This window comes from Canis lupus, chromosome 27 (genome assembly GCF_048164855.1).
Source record: "Canis lupus baileyi chromosome 27, mCanLup2.hap1, whole genome shotgun sequence".
NCBI classification, from domain to species: domain Eukaryota; kingdom Metazoa; phylum Chordata; class Mammalia; order Carnivora; family Canidae; genus Canis; species Canis lupus.
This window is the reverse complement of record NC_132864.1, coordinates 42,659,929-42,683,303: the sequence shown is the minus strand read 5'-3', so window position 1 is coordinate 42,683,303 and position 23,375 is coordinate 42,659,929. Positions and strand designations below refer to the sequence as shown.

The 23,375-nt window shown below is 38.4% G+C and overlaps 1 long non-coding RNA gene across 1 annotated transcript; it reads left to right on the top strand.

The window, feature by feature from the left end:
• The first annotated feature begins 2,018 nt into the window (after nucleotides 1-2,018).
• Nucleotides 2,019-15,931, top strand: LOC140619806 (uncharacterized). The gene is made up of 4 exons (XR_012019605.1): nucleotides 2,019-2,171; nucleotides 2,755-2,858; nucleotides 12,926-13,039; nucleotides 15,581-15,931. It is a non-coding gene; the product is annotated as an uncharacterized lncRNA (long non-coding RNA).
• The last annotated feature ends 7,444 nt before the right edge of the window (nucleotides 15,932-23,375 follow it).

The following is a 23,375-nucleotide window of genomic DNA, read 5'->3' as shown; positions in this document are numbered from 1 at the left end:
TAGGCTCATACAGTTTTGTCCTCACTTAGAGTTTGTCTGCTACTTGATCCCTACTTACATTTTTATCCTCCAACCTTAATATCTTTTATTTATCAGTCTACCTCCCTATAAACTCAATATGCCCATCTTCTCACCTCCATCTCTTTCATTTAGCTTTCTGTTCCTATGACATGAATTAAGCAACACATGGTCTAGTCAAAGAAACACCTTTGGACATGTCTCTATGGCTAATGATCAACTGATGACCATTCTGTGTCTATAAGAGAAAATGAGAGGCTTAATATTTCTCATCTTTCTAAATTGATATGCTTTTCTCAGCCCTCTACATAACGTGACACCCACCATCAGGTGAAAGCCTATTAACCTGGTGTTTATTCCTCAAACATCCTTTGTATGCTGTGTGCTACTAAACCAATGTTGCAAATAGTTGGTCAGTCCTAGCCTGAAGACATATTTTATATGAACTATACATTCTTCACCTACATAATTATTAAATTATTTGCAAACACTTAAAATTTGGGAAAATTCCAGTGTAAATCTTTTTCATAAATTGAATAATTGAAGTATCTGGGAACATTGGCCTCTTTCCCACGTGACATTATCCACATTGCCACAGTCTGCACTACTCCCTGCTGTCTACACAAAAGCGCAGGGTTGATTGCAATGCTATTATTACTTTTATGGTAATAGGGGTAAGTTTCCTTCAGAGAAGGAAATAAAACAAGGAAATAAAACAAGGACATGTTTACAAAAAACAGAAAGGCATTTATGCTTCTTGTAGAACTCCTACATCTTTAATAGACAAAACAAAAGTCTTCAGGTAAAAAGAAATGCTTCTGGCTTGCTATACTTATGCTACCTGTGTAGCTGCTGTAAGTATTGTTCTTAGATTCTGTTATAGACAAAGGGTCTATGAACTATGGCCTGCTATCCAAATCCAGTCCATTGCCTCTTTTTGTAAATAAAGTTTTATTGAAACACAACCATGCTCATTCACTTCCATATTCTTTGCTTACACATACAACATATGAGCCGAATAGTTCCATCATAACTCTCTTACCCCAAAGACATTTACTAACTGTCCCTTTAAGAGAAAGTTTGTTGATTCCTGCTATAGAATAGACAGTATCCAGGAAAAAGCTGGAAGCTTCAAAGTTGATGGATCTTAAAATCAAAATATGAGGGCACCTGGGTGACTCAGTTGAATGTCTACTTTGGGCTTAGGTCTGATCTCATGGGGATGAAGCTCCATGTCAGGCTCCCTGCTTCTTCCTCTCCCTCTGCCCCTCCCCTCACTTGTCCTCTCTTTCTGTCTCATTCACTCTTTCTCAAATAAATAAAAATCTTTAAAAAAGAAAAATTTGATTAGCAATAATGTAAAACAACATGTAATCAAGCACCAAATTTCTTTTTTTTCTTTTCTTTCCTTTTTTTCCAGCAGTACCACTCCTGGGAATTTATTCCAGAGAAATGAAAAAAAAAAAAAAAAAAGGCATTTACACAGGCATTACACATGTGAAGGCACCTCTTCAGAGATGATAAAGATTCCTCAAATGTCTTCAATGTTGATTTTTAAAAGATTTGAGAGAGCATGCAGTGAGAGGGGCAGAGAGTAAGGGAGACTCTGAAGCAGACTCCCCACCCAGCCGGGGCCGAGCCCCACCTGAGGTTCCACACCACAACCTCGAGATCCTGAACTGACCCAAAATCAAGAGTAGATGTTTAGCTGACTGAACCACCCAGGAGCCTCTCAAATGTTCTTAAGTGCAAAATTCATGCTGTGAACCCTTGGGGGTGGGAGGACAGCTGGGACACCCAGTCTACCTAGAAGGGTGGGAGGCCTGGAGGGCCTGAAGGTAGGAATAGGGATGTGGGAGGGTGCCTGCAACCCCTTCCCATCCGGCGTGAGGCAGGACCTCCCAACGCACCCTTGGTCTTCAGGGTGCCAGGCTAAGTGCTGACTGGACCCCCGACCTACAGTGATGACACGGGACCCCATTGTCGGCGGAACCCTGGCACCCCAGGGTTCCACTGCTGCCTGGCGCTACTCTGCATTCCCAGGCAGTGGGAGGCACTCGTGCCTGGATCTGGCTCACAGCCCCCGAACAAGCCCACTCTCCCCAGTACCCCAATGCATAAAGTGTAGGTGCTCACACAGCGACAAGTCGCAGGTGAGTGGGACCTTCTCCCTGCACACCTCGGGTCACTGTGGTGCCTGTGGGTCCAGGTGGGGGTGCTGGCATCCTGGGTTGGGGTGAGAATGCACCGACCCCTGTGTGATGCCCATGAGGCAGCTCCTGAAGCCCTTCCACAGCTCCACGGGGTCAGAGCTGCCTCCCTGCTGCCCTAGGCCAGGGAAGGAGGCTGTGGTCAGGGCTAGGGCAGCTCATCCAGGACCCCTACTCCCCTGTAAGCCCTCTTCTGTGCAGGGGAGACCCAAGCCATGACCTTTCCAGTCAGTCCTAGGTACATGGACCCCGACATGTGATGACCAATCCCCCCACCCTGTGGTCCGGGGTGGACGATCAGGGCTCTCTGGGTCCTTCTGGTCCATGAGCAGGCTTGCTCTTCACAAACTAGAACATGGAGGCCCTCATGTCCCCCGCACCCCCGATCCTCCCTCAGGCTATTCACAAAACACTGTATACAGGGTGTGTAGTTTGTTCACACTTTTGCTGGCATAAGTTGTTAATTTTGATTAAGTCTAGTTCATTGCTTTTTCCCTTTGGTCGTTGTGCTTGTCGAATCTAACAGAAATCTTCAGTCTGCCCCAAGCCCGCAGGAACACTCACTGGAAGGCCCATCCACCGCCATCTCGGTGCCACCCCTGAGTTGGGAGACGTCACCCCAAGCATCAGGTCAGCAATACCCCTAGCTTCCTGGGTTCCCTTGAAGCACCAAATTTCTTGAGAAACATTTATAATGCACAGTAAAACTTAAGAAAAGTGAGAGACGGAGATGAACAGTTTGGTAAAGAATTCCAAAAGACACATTGGTGAGAATGGTTCCTGAAGTATTTCAAGAATATGTTACAAAACAAATGTAAATATCTCCAATTTGCCTCAGTCAGAAAGCTCCTGTATAAAGCTCTTGCTTAGGAACAAAGAAGAAAACAACAGTTAAATGTATTTCAATGGAACATATATGGAGACAGATGACACTCGTAAAATGAAAGACATAGAAGCTGGGGAAAGGATGCTTTTCTTTAACAGAATTTGTATGTTTTCATTTTTGTTTCCCAATGTAATGTGAATTAATATATTTTAACTTTTAAAATTTGATTATTGAAAATAAGATACTGTCTCAGCATCAAAATAAGACATTGGCAAAGATGTGAATACATCCTCTATGCATGTGTCATTGTCAAATTAAATCATTTTATGACATATTTAATACGATTCTTTGCTTTCTCTAATAATTTCAAAGTATAGCCATGACTAAGTAAGACAGTTTTACCAAGGGGAAATTATGATTGTGGGAAAAGCAGTATGAACATTTCCCATACATAATATGTCAATATATGACTACATCTCTCTGACTTTATGTGGAGTCAACAAAGTAGGGTAAAAACTGATTCTTCATTTTCTAACTATGATAAACAGAAGGAAGACTTTTTTTTTTCAAGAAAAATGGTTTTTTGAGAGGAAATGGTTAATTATGATTTGGCTTATTAATTTTACAGTCTTTCAAAAATAAACAGAGTCTGTTCCTTAAAAAGTCATCAATTCTACAAGATGCTAAAGACTTATAACTTTTTTAAGTGAAGTAAAACAGTAGTAATTGTGTTTGAGTCAACTCTATGATGAACGAATCAATACAACATATTATCTATACACATTTATCTTCTCATGTGATATGAAAGAAAATCAATCACATAATCACATGATCTCTGAACTGTTGAGGAGATGGAATAAGTAGACCTGGTGTGAGACAAAGAATAAGGACATGTCAGGGTGGGTGAGATGCTCGTCCCACACTGGGCCTTCACATGGAAGACATGGTTGAAAGAAAAATATTTCTCTAGAAATGACTGACATCTATGAATGCAAAGACTCTCAGGTATCCTTATGTTTGCAAGTCTTCTTTACTGATTTATAAGTCTTTTCTTAAGAAATCTATGAACAATAGGAGCTATAGTTATGAAAACAAGAATTCAGTGCTGAAAATTAAATATGTAGATAAAGGATATTACCCCTCTGTTTCTATGAAATTAAAAAAAAAATGCCAAAAAAGCAGCAACATGGAGGTTTTCCCTGGAAGAAAACACATGTACTCTAGTACTGAAAGATAAATAGAGGTTATCCGGGAAAGAAGGCCCTAGGGATGGTGGAAGAAAGAGGGAAGCACTGCAGAAACACAGCAAAAAAGGGTGCAGGTAGGTGATAACGTCATCCACTGTGTCACCACACCTGAAAATGGAGAGTCGCCTTTACCACCAAGTTGTCCCTATTATGTCCTCAGTATCTCAGCTTCACTCTGCTTTTTATTTACATGCCCAGAAAAGTATGTGAGCTGTGGTCTCTAGGTTTACTAAACACCCAGCACAGCACTCAGAACAATTCTTATAACAGAGTAGGTGCCTCGATATTTAATTTAAAATCAATAAAAAACAAACAAATAAATGCTTATATTGCAAAATGTTTTCAGGTTTTCACATTTTTTTTCTTTCCTTGTTCATTGCAATCAATTCCTAACTAGTTCCCCTGCCTACTATTCTATTTCTCTCCTCTAAACTGTGAGATTATAACATTTTTTTATGATATAAAAAGTTTTTATAATCTTCCAATGATTGAGCTTTAATAACACTGACACATTGCTGTGATAACATAAAAATAATAAAAAACACTGGGAAGGCAATTTTACACCAAATAGTGATAGCTTTTCTTCATTAATTCCACTCTTGGAAATCTATTTATGTAGGGATATAATCCAAATATAGAAGGGGAAAGTTATATCCAACAGTTGTTCATTATAACTCACAGGAGTAAAAATTCTAATAATCTAAACATATAACAATAAGTAAACACTATTTAAATTCTGGCATTTTGTCTCAACGCAGTGATAGTACAAACATTAGAAGTGATAACTGTCAATGTTATATGCTAATGTACCAGTGCTCATATCAGCACAAGGTAAAACAGAATTTAAAGTTTCATAAACAATTTCAATACATATCTGAAATTTTACATATGCATAATTCATATTCATTTATTCATATATAATTTAACTTATAGATTTACATGTAATATAACATATATGTATACTAAGGTTATGTATGTACACAGAAAATGTGGGAAATAATACAACTAACACTTTTAACTTTCTTCTGAAATGAGAAAATTTTCAACCTTTGTCTTATGCAGTTAAGGCTTGTCTGGATTATTATAATGAGTATATATTTTAGTAATAATTTAAAAACTAAAGATCAAGAACTCCCAAGAAAGATGGCAGAGGAGGAGGATTGTAGGCTTATCTTGTCCCCTGGAAACAAATACATCACACCCACATCAGTATAAATAATCCAGGAAATGGACCAAAGACTGTCAGAAGACTCCCACCACTAAATGTAGAGAAGAGGACACACTGAAAACAGTAGGAAAGGTAGAGACAGAGTCAGGAGCCAAGCTGACATGCGAGGCTGTCCAAGGAGGAGGGACATTGTGGACACGAATAAGGGAGAAGGATTGACTCTACATTGGGCACTCCAGGCACAAGGGATCTGCACTGGGAAGACAAATCCCCATCACAGTTGGCTCTGGAAAGCAGAGGCACTCAATTTTTCCAATTCTTATAATCAGCAAGGCTTAACAACTGGAACTTTAAAAATCAGATGCCCAGCTCTGCAAGAGCCCAGAGAGTGAGAGGAAATGGAGTCCCCACCCTTAAAGAAACAGCACAACAAACAGCCCCACTGAGAAATAACAAAGAAGCAGCAGTATGAAAAACACATTGGATACACTGGAAGGGAATCTGTTTATTCATCTCAGAGCATGTGCTGAGGTGGACAGAGATCTTTGGGAGACTTCTCAAATAATAAAGCCCTGGCAGGTACCATTTCTCTCCCCCGTCCCCGAGTCTAGAGACATGGACACTAGAAAAATTAGCACAGCACAAACATTCCACCTAGCTTGCTAACAGCTCTCCCTGCCCCTTCTCACTTCTGCTGACCCACCCCCTCCAACTGTACTCAGCAGGCATTCCCCAAATCAGCACCAGGTCCTCTTCCACAAACCTTACTAACACTGTGCATTTTGCTCCCACACTTTCTGCAGACCCATCCACACCCCCATCCTCTTTCACAAGTCTTCCAAGTGGTGCCAGTATGCAAGCAGCAATGACAGGAACCAGCACCACTCCAAAGTGGTTCCTGCCCCAAGGAGAAGAGAAGATAATCAAATACACTAGTCTGACTGGAGCCAGAACAATGGGCTGGGGTAGACATCTGGTCTGACTGCAGGCCCTGCTCACCAATGAAATCCTCCCAGAGGTCAACACAGGGAGAAACCCCTGTAGTTCGGTGCTACTACATCTCTGGCAAATACCTGGTCTGACTCAACTCAAACCCAAGGTGGCTCCAGACTAGCCCACTAACAACACAGGGACTAAACACTGCTCACAATAGGCAAAGAGATCCACTGGGCTAAAGTGGACTAAAGAGATGACTGGACTAAAGGCAAAAGTGGCTCATCCACAACAGCAGGGTGCATGCAATACACACAGGAGACAGCCCTACACCACTAGGTTCTGATGAACAGAAGACACTGCTCTGAAGGGCACTATACAATGTCCTCTTCATAAGGCCACTATTTTCAAGAGCAGGACACAACTCACTTTCCTAAAACACAGAAACAGACAGAAAGTTAGACTAAAGAAGAAAAAAGAGGGGGAAAAAAAGTTAGACACAGAAACTTAGACAAAAGAGTCATGTCCCAAATGAAAGAACAGAACAAAATCACTGCAAGAGATCTAAACAAAACAAAGATAATATGCCTAATAGGGAATTCTAAATAATGATCATAAAGATAACTCACTGGACTTGAAAAAGAGTGTACTACCTAACTAGAATTCAAATAAAAATTAAACAACAACAACAACAGATTTTTAACTATGTAGAATGAACTGATGGTAACCAAAAAGGAAGTGGATAAGGAAATGGGTTAAATCAGTGATGGGAATTAAGAAGTACATTTGCTGTGATGAGCACCAGGTATTTCATGTAAGTGTTGAATCACTATATTGTACACCTGAATTTTATATTACACTGTATGTTAACTAACTGGAATTTAAATAGAAACTTCAAAAACTCATAATATTTTTTTTAAAAGACTGGAATACATAAAGACGAATGAGCCAGGGAGGAAGAACTCAATAACTGAAATTTGAAATACAGTAGATGGGATACATAGTAGCCTAAAGGAAGCAGAACAGATTAGTGACCTGGAGGACAGAGTAATGGAAAGAAACCAAGAGGAATAGGAGAGAGAAAAAATAATAATAAATAAAAATAGATTAAGGGAACACAGCAACACCATGAGGCATAAAAATATTCACATTATAGGGATCCCAGAAGGAGAATGGAAAAAAGGGGGGCAGGAAATTTATTTGAAAAATAATAGCTGAAAACTTCTGGAATCTAGGGAAATAAACAGAAATCCAAATTCAGGAGGCAGTGCTCCCAACAAAATTGACCAAAGGGGTCCACACCGAGACATGTAGTAAATAAAATGGCAAAAAAAAAAAAATAGTAACAAAGAGAGAATTTTAAAGACAGCAAGAGAAAAGAAAACAGTTGTATATAGGAGGGGGAAAAAACCATAAGGCTATCAGTTTTTTTTTTTTTTTCCAGTGGAAACACTGCAGGCCCAAAGAGAGTGGCATGATATATTCAAGGTACTGAAAGAAAAAAAAAAAATCTACAGCCAGAAAGAATCTATCCAGCAAGGCTATCATTCAGAATAGAAGGAAAGAGAAAAGAGATTCCCAGACAAACAAAAAGATAAAGGAAATCATGACCACCACACAGCTATACCAAAAAGGTTAAAGGGGACTCTGAGTGGAAAGGAAAGACTAGAAGCATGAATAAGAAAAGTATGAAGCAGAAAAGCAGTAAAATTAAGTATATCTATAAAAATAAATCAAGGGACTCACAAAATTAAAGGACGTAAAGCGTGACACCATATACCTAAAATGTGGCAGGGAGAGGAGTAAAAATTTAGTGCTTTCACAATGGATTCAAACTTAAGTGACCATCAACTTAATACAGACTGTTATCTGCACAAGATGTTATACATAAATCAAAAACCAGTAGTAGATATGCAAAAAGTAAAGAAATCCAGTATATCACTAAGTAAAGCCAGGGAACCCCAAGAAAAGAAAGCAAGGGAGAAAAGAACAGAGGAGAATGACAAAAACAAACATAAAACAAGAAACAATATGGCAATATGTACATACCTATCAATAATTATATTGAATTTAAATGGACTAAACACTCCAACCAAAACATATAGGGTGACAGAATGAATAAAAAATAAAGACCCATCCGTATGCTGCCTACAAAAGACTTTTTTTTTTTTCAGAAGACTATTTTTGGACTTAAAGACACATGCAGATTGAAAATGAAGGCTTGAGAAAATATTTATCACGCAAATGGAAGTGAAAAAAGAGCAAGGGTAACAATATACATATCAAACAAAATAGACTTTAAAACAAAGATTGTAGTGAGACAAAGAAAAACACTATATAATCTTAAAGGGGACAATCCAACAAAAAGATATAATGATTATAAGTATGTATGTGACCAACATGGGAGCAGCCAAATACATAAAACAATTAATAACAAACTAAAAGGAAGTAATCTATAGTGTACAATAATAGGGGACTTTAACACCCACTTATATCAACAGATAGATAATTTAAACAAAAAATCAACTAGGCAACAGCAGCTTTGAATGACACATTGGATCAAATGGATTTAATACATATATTCAGAACATTCCATCCTAAAACTGGAATACACATTCTTTTCAAATGTACATGGAACTTCTAGAAAATACATCATATTAGGCCACAAAACATGTCTCAACGACTTCAAAAAGACTGAGGTCATATCTTTCCAATCACAACACTTTAAGAGTAGAACTACAAGAAAAAAATCTGCAGAGAACACACATACATGAAAGTTAAATGACATGCTACTAAACATTGAATGAGTCAACCATAAAATCAAAGAAGAAATGAAAAAGTCCACAGAGACAAACAAAAATGAAACACAATGATCCAAAACCTTTGGGATGCAACAAAAGTGTCTCAGAGAAGGAAGTATATGGCAATACAGGCCTACCTCAAGGAGCAAGAAAAGTCTCAAACAACCTAACTTTATACCTAAAAGAGTTGAAAAAGAAAAAAAAACAAAACCCCAAACCAGCAGAAGGAAGGAAGTAATAAAGATTAGAGCAGAAATAAATGATACAGAAACTAAAAAAAAAAAAAAAAAAAGAAAATCAATGAAACCAGAGTGTGTTCTTTGAAAATATAAACAAAATTAATAAAACTTTAGCCAGATTCACTAAAAAAAAAGATTTTTTAAAAAAAGATATCAATAAAATCAGAAATGAAAGAGTAGAAATAACAACTGACACCACAGAAATACAAAGGATCGTAAAAAGAATATTATGAAAAATGTATATGCCAACAATTGAACAAGCTAGAAGAAATGGATAAATTCCTAGAAACATACACATACCAAGACCAAATCAGGAAGAAACAGAAAAGTTGAACAGATCCATTACTAGCATAAAATTGAATCAGTAATCAAAAAACTCCCAACAACAAAGTCCAGGACCAGATAGCTTCACATGTAAATTCTACCAAACACTTACAACGGGGGTGGGGGTGAAGAGAGTTAATACCTATTCTTCTCAAATTATTCTAAAAATAGAAAGAAAAGAAAGAAGAGCTACCACATTCATTCTATGAGGCCAGCATTGGCCTAATTCCTAAATTAGATAAAAATACTACAAAAAAAAAAAAAAAAACCTATAGACCAATCCCTCTGATGAACACATATGTAAAAATCCTTAAGAAACTATTAGTAAACCAAATCTAACAATAAATTTAATCTATTTAACAATCCAATTTATAATCGCATCAAAAAGAATAAAATGCCTAGGAATAAACTTAACCAAGGAGGTGAAAGGCCTGTTCTCTGGAAACTATACAACACTGATGAAAGAAATGGAGGACGGCATAAATAAATGGAAAATAATTCCATAATCATGGTTTTGAAGAATTAATATTGTTTAAAAGTCTGTAGTAACCAAATAGCCAAAGCAATTTTGAAAAAGTACAAAATTAGAGGTAGCCTAATCCCAAATTTCAGAATATACCACAGAGCTATCGTAATCAAAGCAATGTGGCACTGGCACAAAAATAGTGACATAGATCAATGGAACAGAACAGAGACCCCAGAAATAAACCCACGATATCTGGTCAATTAACCTTTAACAAAGGAGGCAAGAAAAAAAAAAATAAAAGGAGGCAAGAATACCCAATAGGAACAAGTCAATCTCTTCAACAAATGGTATTGGAAAAACTAAACAGTAACACGCAAAAGAATGAAACTGGACCACTTTCTCACACCACACACAAAAATAAACTCAAAATGGATTAAAGACCTAAATGTGGGAAACTTGAAACCATAAAAATCCTAGAAGAGAGCACAGGCAATAATTTCTCTGACATCAGCCATAGCAACATCTTTCTAGATATTTCCCTTAGAGGCAAGGGAAACAAAAGCACAAATGAACTATTGGGGCTATATCAAAATAAAAATCATCTGCAGAGTGAAGGAAACAATCAGCAACTAAAATACAAACTACTAAACATGAGAAGATATTTGCACATGACATATTCAATAAAGGATTAGTGTCCAAAATATATAAAGAACTTAGACAACTGAACACAAAGAAATCCCCAAATAATCTAATTTAAAAATGGTCAGAAGACATGAACAGACACTTTTCCAATGAAGACACCCAGATGGCCAAGAGACATGAAAAGATACTCAACATCACTCGTCATCAGGGAAATGCAAATCAAAACCACAATGAGATATCACCTCACACCTGTCAGAGTGGCTAAAATCAACAGTACAAAAAATAAGGGTTGGCAAGGATGTGGAGAAAAAGGATCCTTGAATGCTGCTGGTGGGAATGCAAACTGGTGTCGCCACTGTGGAAAACAGTGTGGAGGGTCCTCAAAAATCAGCCAAGATATGGAAGCAGTCCAAGTGTCCATCGATAGATGAATGGATAAACGTGATACGTAAAAAAAAAAAAAAAAAAAGTGATATGTATATATGTGTGCACCTGCACAAAAACAATGGAATATTCTGCCAAAAAAAGATTGAAATCTTACCATTTGCAACAACATGGATGGATCTAGAGAGTATAATACTAAGCGAAATAAATCAGTGAGAGAAAGACAAATACCATAGAGTCTCACTCATATGTAGAATTTAAGAAACAAAACAAACGAGTAAAGGAAAAAACAAAAAGGAGTGAGACAAACCAAGAAACAGACTCTTAACTACGGAGAACACACTAATGGTTGCTGGGGGGAAGGGGGATAGATGAAGTAGGTGATGGGGATGAAGGAGAGCATTTGTCATGATGGAAAAAAAATGCAATTCAATTAAAAAAGGAAAACTTCAAAATGAGAAAAGTATGTGGTGGTATAATAGAGAACTAATTTTTTTTTCTTCTCCATTTTGTATTTACCTCTAATAAGCATTACATTTAAAAGCAAAAATATATCAACTTTTTTTTTTCTTTACTAAAAATTGTGAAACTGTTAAAAGGAAATGTATAGTTTGTGTTTCTCTATATGTTCAGTGATTTGCTTTGTTGGGGTCAAGTTTTATTTGCTGCATAAAATATTAAACGTGACTCCACAATTATGTGGGAAAATGAATCAAGGCTTAGTTTTTGGATTACCATTTATGACAATATCCTTTCTTTTCTGAGTGGGGTTAAACTAAATAAAAATGAAGAGAAAGAGGAAAGGTATTTGAGGTCAGAGACCTAGGGTGTGTCAGCTAGTATTTGTACATATTTCAGATCTCATTTTTAGAAGCTTTAGGGGGTTTTCTGAGTATGAAAACTTGGTCAGACCCCGACTTGTCCAAGCAGAGGAGGCCTGTGAGGAGGAAATCATTGGGGGAAATCATTGGGGTCATCTGTAACTGCCCCTGCCCCTGCCCCCCAGCTAGGGCGCCGCTCAGGGAAATGCCCATCTGGACTGCACCCACCTGCAGATGCTTATGCTCTTCCACATGGCAAATTCACAGGATTCCAACTCCTCCCTTCATCTAATAATTCTTACAATTATCATGAGTAGTGTTTTTACCTCAATAGTTAGCAGTTGCCGGTCATGTCGTTTCAAGAAATCCTTTAATTTATTTAATGGGATGATAAATTCTAAGCACAATCCTTGCAAAAATTTTCATTTGCTGAAGTGACACTTGCGAGCCAGCTAATATTTAAAAGAGCAAAAAAGAAGGAAGAGACTTGTCGATCCACTGAAATTTTAACATTAGTAGAGGATTTTAGGAAGACATTTGGGCAGAATTAAGGATTCGTGGTAAAAATCAGATAGTTTTATATAAGAATTGAAACTGATTACTTTTTGTGTATCTGTCAGTCACTTCATCCTGCCTCTTGCTTAGAACAGTCACAAAATTACACAAAGAACAACGAATAGGTATTTTTCCACTTACTTACTTTTGCAACCCAGGTGAAAATTTTTTTGCACATTTTTCCTTTTATTGAGACATATTTGATACATAGCATTACACCGAAACACACTTCATGAGCTGAAGTGTGAATCACCCTTCGTCTACATCTTATTTATCTATTTCTTCCCCCAGCTGTGATAATTTCTAGACCATAAAGAACGCTTCTAAACCAACAGCACTGCCATCCGGTTATCTGCTCATCTTGTGGCTCTGGCCACAGCAGACCCAAAGTCCTACCTTTGATGGGTAAGTGGACAGTCCCACAGTCCCTGAAGGTAGTAATAGACTTCCATGCTTACCAACTCTATTTTTTTTAAACCTGTTTCAAATTCTGCAAACAAAATAAAAATAATACAAATTTTTAAGACCTTCATGTGTTTGGCATGATGACCCCACTCTGTCTGCTCCCCAATATTCCCAGAGTGACGTCAATGTCATTTGGTGATAGATGCCCCCACCGTCATAGCACCTGGGATTCCAGGTCCCCTGCTCATGAGACAGGGGGTGTTTATTGTTTTACCCACCATACCGTCATGGGGTGGTTCTGTATGGCACTGGCCAGTTTGAAATGAGGATGGTGGCTCGTCCTGACCACACGGGGGATCGTTTCACAACAACAAGAGGGGATTCATGACACAAAAAGAAAGCTTGATGCCAAGACATTAACTTGGCTTCATTACTAGCCCCAGAGAAAATGTTTTTATTCAAATAGTAAATATGACATGTAATAAGAAAACACATTTGGATACATGAGTGAAGATTTATAAATATCATATAGAAACACAAAGGAAAAAATACAGTTTAAAACTTTTCCAAACGCGCCTACTTAAATATACCCTATTTTATTTCAAGACTTTTTGGTTGTGTGGAAGCTCATGTATCTCTGTGTAATCAACTGATTTCAATACATATTCGAGTAAATTTTTTTATCAGGCTGTTAACTTTTGGGGTTAACTCTTCTGGGTCAGATCCGGAAACTGATCTTATCTGTTACTGTTGACATAATGTTGAGTTTCTGTTTGTTCATCATTTACTTAGTCTAAAATGAGGTATTTAAAAAAATAATAATGAGGTATTTTATTATTATTTATATCACAGTAGCTCAAAATTGTTTAGGAATGGAGTTTTGTCTTTGTTTTTACTTTTAATTTCCAAGCATTTGTTGGTTTTTTTAATTCTAAGCTTATTTTCTAGATTTTTTTTTTTACATTGGGTGTTTAGTATCAACTCTACTGTTAGAAAACATGAATAATTTAGTAGTAATATAATTCAGAATTGCTCTATCCCTAATTTTTAAGTCCTCTTGATCTAGTAAAAGCAGACAAAACAAATTTAAAGTTTTATGTTATTATGTTTTCTCTGGTTTTTTTTTTTATACATTTGGATGAGGTCACTCATTTACTGCTGTAGTCAAGAACTCTTTATTTAACATGAAATTATATCTAGCTCTCTTTGAGGAAAGGAAAAAAACTGGCAATAGATCAATATAAGTTCCTGCTTTATAGCATATCTGTTCTATTAGGAAAAGCAAGGGAAAATGACTACATAAAATGCAAATTCTTTAAAAGTAAGGAGACATGCATTAGGAAAAAATAAAACAGAGAGGGAAGTGGGGGGGCTAAAGAAGAGAGTGTTGCTATCCTAAATCAGGTGCTGAAGAAAACAGTGGCACAAACCTGGATATTTAGTAGATTCTTTTTTAATGAAAAGTGAGAAAGCAGAAGGCAACTATTGTGGTGATGAAATTGCAAGAAACAGGAAAACAACAGCCGAGCCCCTAGTAACCACCTCCAGCACCCAATTAAAAGACTCTCTGAGTTAATAATACACACCTTCATTTTCCTTTCCTCCTTCTTTCCTTCTCCTTCTCTCCCTCTCTCCTTGGCTGGCTGACTTCCTTCCTTCCTTCCTTCCTTCCTTCCTTCCTTCCTTCCTTCCTTCCTCCTTTTTCTCTCTCTCTCATCTTCTTGATTTTGTTTCCCTTAAACTTTCAAGGTACTTCTCATATCCAGCCAATGAAAGGAATCGCTAATGTGTGCCAAATTCACCCAGAAGCTGAAGGTTTCACTTAAATTCCACATTAAAAAAATTAAAAGAGAAGAGAACTGCCGACATTTTCACTGTCCTGGGCACCAGGGACCTTGTCTCCTGCATACACCTGAGCAGAAGAAGGAAGTTCTGTTTTCTGAAAAGAAACCAACAAACTTCAGGATCAGGGAAACCAGACATAGTTGAGAGTAACCAAAAGTGGGGGGATTGAGTAAAAACCTGAATTCTAAATAGTAAGATGCCTCATTTGCATGTAGATTACCCTTTACCAAATGAAACAGTGCATTTCCCCATAACTCACATGCTTAAAGAGTTTATAAGAGTGTATCTACACATTACTGATAGAAGAGCAAAACAAAAAGCAGTCTCTTACTTAGATATTTAATTTCTGTGTCATCTGTGAGTCACATATGTTTGTTATATATCCAGATATGTAGATATGGGATTTATGGTTGGCTTTTTATATCCAGATATTTCCATCACAAAGAAACATTTTGTAGTAATTCCTTGATGTTCTGGTAGTTTCCAAAATACATTATTATGAAACAGAAATATTTCATAATAGGAGCTACATGGACTCACATATGCCCACTCAAACCCAAGACGTGAATATTTGAGATTATTAATATTATTAATATTATTGTTTAATTATTATGATTGTTTAATTTTATAATTAAAAATTCTATAAAATTCAATAAATTCTTTTTTTATATTTATTTATTTATTTATTTATGATAGACCTAGAGAGAGAGAGAGAGGCAGAGGAGGAGAGAGAAGCAGGCTCCACGCTGGGAGCCCTATGCGGAACTCGATTCCAGGACTCCAGGATCGCGCCCTGGGCCAAAGGCAGGCGCCAAACCATTGAGCCACCCAGGGATCCTCTAAAATTAAGTAAATTCTATAAAAAATTCTATAAAAAGTATTGTTTAATTCTATAATTATAATTCTAATAATTATTAATAATCATTTAATTATTAAATATTTGACTAGAATATCAATATTAGACCTGAAATCTTAGTGGTCTTTTCATTGCCCTCTGAGATGGAATACCCTAAAAACAGGTGGGTGTGGGAGCATACGACATATACACAAATTTCAAGCGTTTATTCTCTTAATCACATATTCACTTTCTCCCAACAGAAGCATCTAATAAGTGACAAGTCTGAAATTCTCAAGTTTCAATTCCAAACTCAGAGCTTTCCCCTCAAAAGGGGAGAAAAGAAAAAAAGAAGAGAAGAAAAAAAAAAGTCTGGCTAGAGAAGCAAATACTTGAACTAATAGCTACTGTTTCCTCATCAAACATTAATATCCTACCTTCTCCTGACTGCCTTAAAAGGACTCTCAGCAACAAATTCTATAAAATTCTAAGGTTTTCATTAAAATGTTTGTTTAGATATGTGTTGTTTTCGGAATATCTTTTTTTCTGCCTGTGATGACTGCTTGTGACTCTAACGAACATTCCTCCTTGTTGTTTCTGAGAAGCCAGCCTCTTTGTGTTCGGTGAGCTCTTTTATGTTTCTTAATTAAAAATGTGCAGAGATAAAGGACAGTTGCACTAATTGTGCCTGGCAGCTGGCCTACCTTGCAACGACCCCTCTCTCTTCCTCCCTCTACTTCTTTGTTGAGGCAAAGTTGGCCCGGGAAAGGGAGGCAGCTCTGCCCAGCTCCAGATGGTGACAAAAACCATGACAGACTCAAAGTTTAGGACTCTGTTCCTGAGAACCCACATTGTACCACTGTAAGCAGGTGGCAAATAACGGGTGCCCCCTCCCCCCCGTTGCAGCACTGTTTTGAATATAGCAGCTGTTCACACAAATCTACTTTATTCTCTTCTGCAACATCTTTTAAAGTTCAAGGTTTAAAAAAATTAGTAGAAATCTCAATTTTCTTCAGGGGTACATTGCTTTTTGTACCTTAACTCATACAGAAAGAAATACAGTATCTATCTGAATATGAATAAAATCATTGTGGTTATATTCTTGCTAATAATCACAGATATTTAAGCTGTTGGACACATCTCTGCTTCAAAACATATTAGAAATATATTATGTTTAAGGAATTAGTCCAAAATTGCTTCTTGACCGAAAAGTGAGTTATTATAGCTTATAAGCATGATTTCCTAGAGAGGGATCAAAATGTATTTAAACTACCAGAAGAAAAAAAAAAAACTACCAGAAGACTGCTTTAGGCTCCTTTGAAACTGTTTATTCACCACCTCTATTTTGTATATGCAATACTTTGACTAAAATAAAATACCTAATATTACATAATGCATGACATGTAAAGTAAAATGACTGAAACCTAGTTCTGTAAAAAACTGGTTGGATTTCAGTTACGCACTCGTCACTGCACAGGGCTCTGTCCTCCGGAGGAAACAAGCGTTAGAAGAAGGTAACATGTGGTAACAGTCCTTACAGGTCTGCACCACGCTACTCCATGAAAAAGCTGGAGAACCACAGCAAACAGCCATGCAGAAAATATATTTTGGTTTGTGAGTGAGACACCTCAAGCAAACCAGCCCTAAGCAGACAGTTACACCAACTCCTGTAATTGCCACGTCTATGAGCACGAGATGAGTCCATGTTTCCTTTCTCACGTCACAGCCACGTCTTGGCTTTCTCCGGGCCCTCTGTCCTCCCTTTGCCCAGCTTTCTTCTTTCTCTAGTTCCCTTGTGATGTATCCAGATGCCCACATCTTTCTCCAACTATCCCTCTCATCCTGTCTTCTACCTCTGTCTTCTGTATTTTCTGTATCTTTCTCCAACTACCCCTCTCACCCTCTGTCTTCTACCTCTGTCTTCGGTATCTTCTGTATCTTTCTCCAACTACCTCGCTCATCCTCTGTCTTCTACCTCTGTCTTCCGTATCTTTCTCAAACTATCTTTCTCTTATTCCAATATATTTTATTGCCCCCTGTCCCCCAAGAGTTACATAGGACAGAGTAACAAAAAAGGAAAAGTAACACAAACTTAAAGATCAAAATTTAACGCTTTGGGGATATAGGTAGTGCAATGCAGATTTGACAACTCTAAAACCCCAGAGACCAAGCCTCAATCCCTCTTTCTGCTAGTGGAGAAAGCACCCTGAGCCACACAGATTCTCTCCTTCAACATAACTTGTGGTTTGAGGTGGCTGCTAGAGTCCTGGCCATTATAAATGTGTCCCAAGACAGAAGAAAGTGAGGCAGTGGTATAGAGGAGGGATCTATATCAGAAAAGTGTCCTCCTTCAAAAAGCATTCTGTAAAGGCTTTCTCAGATAGTCTTCTACTGGGTAGAGTGGGGTCAGCCAATCTCCTCTACATCTATTAAGGGATGAAGAAATGAGGGGAATTAATGGAGGCAGCTGGACGTTTCTGCCCCTCACTGTCATCTTTTATTCCATCTCTGTAACAAAAAGCATGTGTCAACCACTGGTCTACAACACAGAGGTAATTCTAGAAATATCCACTGAATATTTCTATAGTTTAATCATTTTCTCCTTAATGTCTTAAATTAGTTAGCTTTAGAGCTGCAACTGTTATCCAACGTCAGTGCTAAATTCACCTGTGAGAGAAACTCTTCTTGATGTTTTGTTGCATTTATCTTATAAAATATCTCTGGGAGCCAGACTCTAAGTGACTGGACTACAGCCAGGAATGGGGAGTTCACGGTGGGGTCGTCTGCCATGGGGAACACCTGAAAGTCATCTGTCTACCTTCTGTCCAAAGGGCAAACTGCGAATCCAAAAGGGATGCAGGCTTCTGTTCTTTGTGCTGCTATGGTAAGAAATCGAGTAGCAATACTGACATTGATAAGCAATGCAAGAAATTAACAACAGCCGTCACTTATTAAGTACTTAAGTGCCAGGCATCGTGTTAGACATTTTAGTTAGTGTGACTCTCTAAGACTGTTGGGCATACTTAGTAGAAGAGATCTCTGCATCAGCATCTCCTAGATAACACACATTCCAGGCTCCACCTAAAACCTACTCCTTTGGAATTTCCCCAGCATGTAAGCTCCCATTTAGTAAACCCCCGGAGATATTCTAATGTTCAACCAAATTTGAGAACCACTGAACTAGATTGAAAGCTTCTTTTCAATAACCAGCAACAATTTCAGAGAGAATGGATAATACCATAATACCCAGAGCAGAGCTACACAACAAAGTACTGAAATGTCTGCAATTAGGAGAGATTGATTGGGGGATGCCTGGTTAGCTCAGTAACGAGACTCTTGATCTTGGGGGTATAAGTTCAAGCCCCACATTGGGTGTAGAGATTACTTAAAAATAAAACCTTAAAGAATGCCTGGGTGGCTCTGTCAGTTAAGTATCCAACTCTTGATCTCAGGGTAGTGAGTTCAAGCCCCACATTGGGCTCCCTGCTAGGCATGAAACCTACTTAAAATTAAAAGCAAATTTAATAAAATCTTTTTAAAAAGGAGAGATTTATGAATTTTCAACCTTGGAATTTATAAGATCTGAAGCTTTAAATAGTGCTAGTGTGTACATTTGCTAGGGCTTGAGTCCTATATCAAGTTGGCTCAGTAAGCCATGTATGGTTCTTATTACAGACCCTGCATTCAGTGATTCTCAAATAATCCTCTGTGGTTATTAACGTTCCAAGTTGAAAAACTAGTATAGTTGTCAAATCAGATTAACCAGATGGGTTACTGCAATAAGGTAATGGTGTCTAGACTGGACAGATCTGGTTGTCAAGACATTTAACAGATGCTTCTTTGTCAAAAACAAAAACAAAACAAAACAAAACAAAAAGGTTATTATAGTCTGTGTATCATAGTCCCTTTTAGATAAATTCTAAATAATTCTTCCAAAAAAATTAGAGGATGTGAATAAGTCAGAAAAGAATTCCCCAAAACACAAATTTCTCAGAAAGATGTTTTCTCTCTCTTTTTTAAAGATTTTATTTATTTATCTGACAGAAAGGAAGAGAGAGTACAAGCAGGGAGGGAAGGGACAGAGGTAAGGAACAGACTCCCCTCTGAGCAGGGAGCCGAATGCACATCTTGACCCCAGGACCCTGAGGTCATGACTTGAGCCAAAGGCAGACACTTCACCAGCTGAGCCCCCAAGGTGCCCCCAAAAGACATTTTCTTAATATATATGTATATATATATATATATATATATATATATATATATATATATATACCAACACATGTACATGATTTCTGTGGTGGTAGGTAGGATTATTCACAAATATTCTGGTTCTTCTCCTTCTGGTCACACGGCACAATTGAACTGCTCTTCATGCAACTCTCTGGCCAACGAAAATGTGAGCAGGAGAGTCTTGTGTCACTACCAAAGGGAAGCTTTAAGAACCGTTGCATCTCGACTATGGAAATACAGATTATACATGCAACTCTATTTTCTTTTGCCCTGACACCACCTGGAATGTTTCAGGAGATGGTTTTTACATCCTGGGTGCTGACATGAAGAGGACATGGGGCAAAGCTCCCAGCCAGCCCATGATGGACATGCTATGTGGACGAGAAATAAATCCTTCATCACCCTAAGCCCCTAGGATAGAGGGTTGCCAAAAAAATAAATAAAATAAAAAAAAAAGTAAATTAAATTAGATAGATAGATAGATAGATAGATAGATAGATACCAAAACAAAAAGGATGTGGGGGTTGCTCATTGTCACAGTATCACCTAATTTATCTTGCCTGGCTCATTTGCACGTCAAAGGTCTCGTGCCTTTCCTTAACATGTATACCATGACCAAAATGGCTCTCTTCACATCCAACAATAATTTAAGCCTAATTACAGAAAAAGAAATTGCACCTATTGCAATAACAATCTACTAAGAAAACTCAAGTTTTTCTGTGCATAGAATTCCTTAACAACCACGAAATGTAGCGTCAAGCTTTCAGTAGTGAATGTTGGTGAGCTACATGGGAGGAGCAGAGGGCAAGTTAGCCTTTGCAACAACACAAAACAATGGTTTTCAGATGTGTGAAGAGAAAGGGCCGACCTCCAGCACACAATCAATAACTAGTGGCAGCAAAGGCACCATCGTGTGTGTCCAGGTGAAAAACAAATTGCTCCTTTATTGACAGCCACTCTCGGCTGTGACCTGTCTGAATGATTTAAGGAAACCACAGGGCTTCAAAATTAGCAGAGAAGCGCACTCATCTCAGAAGGAAAATCTGTGATGTTACTAATATTTTTCTCTTAAAAAAAGGAAGGGGGTTACGAACACACCTGATAATCAAGTCTCTCTTCACATCAGGTTGATTCACACGTTATGAACCTCTCTGGAAATTACTGGCCTGGAAGGGTCTCTGCAGTTTTTCCCTATTTCTGCCCAACGACTCTTTTGACGTAAGATTAACTGTGATAGTCGGTTAATTTTGCTTCACTTTTCTTTCAACTTTATTTCTCCAACTTTTAGAAGCATTTTCCTGTTATTTTAGAAGCTTCGGGGGTGCCGACAAGTGGAGTTTGCTCATAATGGCATAAAGACTGGGAGCAAGGGTACCCTTTTTTAAAATTCAGGTCACATGAATTTACCAATTTCCTTTAAATGGTCTATGAAAATTCACACTGCAGCACCACGCATGCTGTCTGGCACAAAACAGGCCGTCTGCTCTTCCCAATATGCAAACAAAATGCATCCTGTCTTAACTCATAATGTGCTGTTGCAAGCTTTGATGTAAAGCACAGCCAGTCTTTTTTTTTTTAATTTTTATTTATTTATGATAGAGAGAGAGAGAGAGAGAGGCAGAGAGAGAAGCAGGCTCCATGCACCGGGAGCCCGACGTGGGATTCGATCCCGGGTCTCCAGGATCACGCCCTGGGCCAAAGGCAGGCGCCAAACCGCTGCGCCACCCAGGGATCCCCAGCCAGTCTTGATATAAATTACAAACATTAAAAAAAAAAACATTTAGGGGGCACAGCCCTCGTGTCCCTTGTTTTCAGGTGTCAGATCACATTTCTCCCACAAACATGATCTATGGTCAAATTCCATCACAATGAGAGATTTCTTGAGATCCTTTTTTGTTGTTGTTGTTAAAAAATATTTATGACAGAAAGATAGAGAATAGTGGGAGCCACAGGCAGAGTCAGAGGGAGAAGCAGAGTCACCACTGAGCAGCGATCCCAACTAGGAACTCAGTCCCAGGACCTTGAGATCATGATCTGAGCCAAAGGTAGACGCTTCACCTACTGCGCCACCCAGGAGCCCCTTCTTAAGATGTCCTTCTAAGCCACACTCTTGCCTCCCACAGAACATTGAACTAAATCTGATTAAATGTGTCTTCTTCCAAAACTTCTTTTTTAGGCAAAATAACCTTGTGATTTTATTAAAACCACGTATTGTGCCAATTATGGTTTATTGCAGTCCAGACTAATGATATGAAAAGTCCCATAAGAAGTTTGCCAACAAAGCCCACGTAATGCTTACTTTTTTATCAAGCAGAGTGAGTAGAACTTTAACTGTACCTACTTTTCCAATCTACACACAGAAAAAAGAGGTTTCCAAAAAAAAAAAAAAAAAAAAAGATTTCCCCCAAAGAGAATTGAATAAGACAGCACCAGATACCATAACACATGCCATTTACTCATTCAAAAATTTTATGCAGAAGAAGAAAATACACAGATCTAGATGGCATCAGACTCTGGATTCAAACCCTGGCTGTTGTACTAAGTAGCTATGCCTACAGGTAAGCACTAAACCTACATAAGCCTCAGTGAAATTGTGAATAGTTATGCTCCACAGCTATTCTAAGAACAAAAAGGAATAACGTACATAAGCCTCCTGCCCCTGAGCCTAACACAAGCTTAAAGTCAACGAAAGCCAGTTCCTGGGGTGGACTTGACTTGTGCTGACCAATACCCTGCTCCTTTCCCTCCAAGAGATTGGAAAGTGTACTTTCTAGCCCCATTGCAGCTAGACAGCACCATATGGCTTGTTAGAAGCAACGTACTATGAACAAAACTGTCAGCCAAAGTGAAAAAAACTAAAACAAAGAACTCACTACATTTCTCATAGTAAGGTGGTCAGATTAAGCAATGTCATCGCCCCCAGCTCCTTGAGTCACTGAGCCACCCTCCGCACAAAACCAACAGAGGTGAGAAGTAAATGTGCATCGTGGGAAGTAGGAATGGGTATCAGCAGTGGGACGTTGCCATGAACACACTGTGGCCTACATAGCCCTGGATAAGGATGAGAGGGAAGATGGGAAAAACAACTGCAACTGGGGGATGCAGTGAGGGACAATGTCCCCAAAGGTAAATCAGGAGGCCAGCCATGTCCCTAGTGGACTTGAAGACAGGAGAAAAGCTGGTGGTAGTAGCATGTATCTGGCAAGAAATGAGTGAGGTTACCAATAAATTCATGAAATGACAGGCAGGACTGAATGGGAATCGAGAACAGTGTGCTTCTGCCTGGAGAAGCAGCCTGTGCCAGGTAAACCCTCCCATCGAACACAGGCCCAGGTCCTCAGACCTATCGGAGGAGGAGACAATGCCTCATGATGAGCCCAGCAGACCTTCTGTCTGCTTCGTTCTACTACACAGTGAATGCAAAGA